We start from the raw sequence: 4354 nt of genomic DNA, 5'->3' as shown, positions 1-4354 counted from the left end.
CCATTTATTTAGTGTTCTATGGGCTTCTTCTAACTTTATGGTTGGGGAAGTTTTCTTCTATGATTTTGTTGAAGATATTTTCAGGTCCTTTGAGCTGGGAATCTTCAGTCTCCTGTATTCCAATTACTCTTACATTTGGTCTTTTCATTGTATCCTGGAATTCCTGGATGTTTTGGGTTAGGACTTTTTAATGTTTTGAACATATAGTTTCTTGAGTTTTTTTTTGCCCCCCATGTTTTATATATTAGGCCTATTTCTGTTGTGGTATTGGTCAAAATATTTTCCCATGTCTTGGGCTGTCTCTCTGTCTCATTGAAGTTGTTTTTAAGTTTCATTACGTTCTATTTATTAATTTTTTTAATTTCAAGATACTTTATTTTCAAAATGGGTCACAACATATGCTTTTGGTCTATTCTGCCAAGATACAAGCTACAAACGCTTGCTCAGCAACTGAGGGGCACTTGTTAGTATCGTTTCTGAAAAGTGAATGAAAATCCATGTAAAACAAATATTCAGAGTTTCCATAGGAACACAGTAAGTGTGAACCCCATCTTCTGACCTTCCATACTGCATTGGTGCCAACCCTACACTTACAAAGACATCCAAAACTAGCAGTAATTATGTTAAATGGTGCCCCCAAATGCCTTAATTCAAGCTAATCTTGCAGGTTAGAGCTACAAGAATGGCATCTACACATTTATTCCAGCAGAAGCACAGGCTGCAGGGTGAAGGTCCATCCCACTCTCCTGGGCCTAAGACATGGGCAGAGTGCCATCATTTGCTCCTCCACTTCCTGTGGGAAGCCATGCCTCTGGATCTGCTTCATGAGTTGCCACATTGTCCCTGATATTACATAGTAGATGTTTGACCTCTGGAACCCATTGACAGTAGAAACAGCAGCAATGGTGTATGCACCCATGTTCTCAAGTAGCATCCAATCACCCACATGCATTTCAGGCAGGTTATAGCGCTCAACGATCCGATCAAGGCCATCACAGGTTGGTCCCCAGATGCTGGATGAGTAATACTTCTCATCTGGCTTGGGTCTCTTTTACAGCAGGGCCTTCACATGGGCGTGGTCATAGAGAATGCAGTTAAATGATCCATATACTCCCATCATTCACATAATACACGAAGGTTTGCTCATTTGAGTCATCTTCATTGTCAGAACTGGGCTGCTCCTTTCAGACTTTTTTTTTTTTTTTTTTTTTTGGCAATGATGTTGACTGCAAGTGTGAAAGCTGATGGGATATAGTATCTGCCTGGCTCATCTATATTTCTCACTCCAGAGTCTGATGGGAAGTACTTGTCCAGAGCTGGGTTGATGACACTGGTGATCTCTTCAAATTTAAGTGTCGTGTCTTCAGATCCAGGAAAGCCACCACCAATATCACGCAGATACATGCTGAAACCAACTTCTGTTCCCATGTCAAACACACAGTGGGCATCCGACACTGCCTGCACAAAGGTCTTGGGGTCAGTACATCCATGGCCCACATGGAAGCTGACACCAATGACGTCAATATTTAGCTCTTTTGCCCGTTCCAAGAGAAGCCTGCTGTTTTTGAGTGTGGCACCAAACTTAACACTGAGGCAACAAACTAATTGGAATCATCAGTGCAATCCAAAGAACCAACTTTGCCTTTGGATGTGCTCTGGCGACTTTCATCAATTCAATTTCACTGTCAAAAGTCACCATCTGGACTCTGTTACTGGCAGCATACTTGATTTGAGACACTTGTTCACAAGGATTTGCATAGATAATCCTCTTTGGAGGCACCCCAAGCCCCTGCACCAACTGTATTTCAGTCTTGCTTGCACAGTCAAACTCTGTCCCTATGGCAGCTAGGGTGCTCACTATGGCTCTGCTATCGTTACACTTGACTGTGTAAAAGGTAGTAACACGGGGAAGAGCTTTTAGCTACCTCAGATGCTTAAGAATGTCTCCGAGGTCCGCAACATAGAAAGCATCCTTATCGTTAGAGGAGAGACTTCATTGATTTTTTTTGGTCCAGAATGCCCTTAGCAGTAAAGCCTTCATCAAGGATGTGGCAGTCAAACTCTTCCTTAGTAAAGNTGCTCATGGTTCTTGATGTACCTACGGAAAACCTAGAGATGGAATTAAATTATCGCCAGCTCCTCACAAGACCAACTTATCCAAGAACTCTTAATGCTGTCTCCTTGGAGTGGTGGAAACACTCAGATCACAGTGGCGCAGCTGTCCAGACCCATGGAGATGCCACTGCCAAACCCCTAGAAGCGCGTCCCTTCTGCCCTCTTCCCCCCTCCCATCATCCTCTTCAAGCCACTGCAGATGCAGAGCTGCTGGCTGAGGGAGGCTGGTGGCAGCAGCGGAGGTGGTGGCTGCAGCAGCTGCTACAAGGACTAACCTTTTTTTTTTTTTTTTTTTTTTTTTTTTTTTTTTTTTTTTTTTTTTTTTTTTTTTTTTTTTTTTTTTTTGTAGTTCTTATTTTATTTTATTAGATATTTTCTTTATTTACATTTCAAATGCTATCCTGTAAGTTCCCTATACCCTCCCCTCCACCCTGCTCCTCTACCCACCCACTCCCACTACTTGGCCCTGGCCTTCCCCTGTGCTGGGTCATATAAAGTTTACAAGACCAAGGGGCCTCTCTTCCCAATGATGGCCGCTTAGGCCATCTTCTGCTACATATGCAGCTAGAGACACGAGCTCTGGGGGTACTGGTTAGTTCATATTGTTGTTCCACCTATAGGGTTGCAGACCCCTTCAGCTCCTTTTGATCTTAGTGCCTGCACTATTGTTGTTCTCTTCAGAAGGTTGTTCCCTACTTTCTTTTCTATTAATTTCAGTGTATCTGGTCTTATTTTGAGGTCTTTGTTCCACTTGGATTTGAGTTTTGTGCATGGTGATGAATGCAGATTGATTTACATTCACCATTATGCAGGAATACAGTTTAACCAGCACCTCTTGTTGATGGTGCTGTTCTTCTTCTATTGTCTACTTGTGGATTTCTCATGTGGGTGGAATTACGTCAGAATCTTAAGTTTGATTCATTTGAGCAGTGTGTCTGTTTTCATACCAATTCCGTGCNGTTCTTTTATTTCTCAGGATTGGTTTAGCCTCTTTCTTTTTCTTTGTTTCCCCCCCCCCCTTTTTTTTGTAATTTTATACAAGGTGGGGATTGTTCTTTTAAAGTCTGTAAACAACCTTGTTTGAATTTTGATGGGACTATGTTGAATCTAGATTGTTGGCCGTCATTATTAATTCTACTGATCCGTGAACATGAGAGATTTTTATGTTTTCAGATAATTTTTCAATTTATTTTTTGAAAGACTTGTAGGTTTGTTTGTTTGTTTTGTTTTTTTTTACATAGAAGTCTTTCACATGCGTTTTTAGAGTTACTTCAACATATTTTACATTATTTGAGGGTATTGTGAAGGGTGTTCTTTGCCTGATTTCTTTCTCACTCTATTTGATAATTTATTTTTACTTTATTTTTTAAATTCTAATTGTTGTACCCCCAATCTCCCCAACAGTTCCTCAGCCTATTCTTCCCCCCCTTGCCTCTAAGAGGGTGCTTTCCCCACCTACACACCTCCTTCTTCCCTGGGACCTCAAGTCTCTCAAGGATTAAGCACATGTTTTCACACTGAGGTATGAATAGGCAGGCTTCTGCTGTATTTGTTCCAAGAGTCTTGTTCTGACCCATCTATGCTCCTGGTTGTTGGATCAGTCTCTGGGATCTCTCTGGGGTCTGGGTTAGTTGAGACTGCTGGTCATCCTATAGGGTAACTCTTCCCTTCAGCTTCCTTAATTCTTCCCCTAATTCAACCATGGGGGCCCTGACTTCAGTCCAGTGGTTGGGTGTAAGGATCTGTTTCTGTCTCATTCAGCTGCTGGTAGGGCCTCTCAGGACAACCATGCTAGGCTCCCATCTGTAAGCATATCATAGCATCAGTAATAGTATCAGGCCTTGGTGCCTCACTGCCATGAGATGGTTCTCTACTCCACAAACTGGAAAATCTAGATGAAATGGATGATTTTATAGACAAATACCACATACCAAAGTTAAATCAAGATCAAGTAAATTGTGTAATACATACAGAAAATTGAGGACACACTTGCTTTCAAAAGAACAAAACAACCTTTCAACCAAAAAAAAAAAAAAAAAAAGCCCAATTCCAGATGGTTTCAGTACAGAATTTTACAAGATCTTCAAAGAAGACCTAATATCAGTACTCTTCAAACTTTTCCACAAAATGGAATCAGAAAGAATACTACCTAATTAATTCTACGAAGCCACAGTCCCTCTGATACCTATACCATACAAAGAGCCAATAACGAAAGGGTTCTTCAATCCACTTTCACTTG

General features: G+C 41.3%; 1 pseudogene; it reads right to left on the bottom strand.

Moving 5' to 3' along the window:
• Positions 1 to 689: 689 nt before the first annotated feature.
• Positions 690 to 2084, bottom strand: LOC110314732 (annotated as a pseudogene).
• Positions 2085 to 4354: the final 2270 nt, after the last annotated feature.

The sequence above is a fragment of the Mus pahari genome, unplaced genomic scaffold (genome assembly GCF_900095145.1).
Source record: "Mus pahari unplaced genomic scaffold, PAHARI_EIJ_v1.1 scaffold_5086_1, whole genome shotgun sequence".
NCBI lineage: Eukaryota > Metazoa > Chordata > Mammalia > Rodentia > Muridae > Mus > Mus pahari.
The sequence above is the reverse complement of the archived record's forward strand: the minus strand, read 5'-3'. Positions and strand labels throughout refer to the sequence as shown.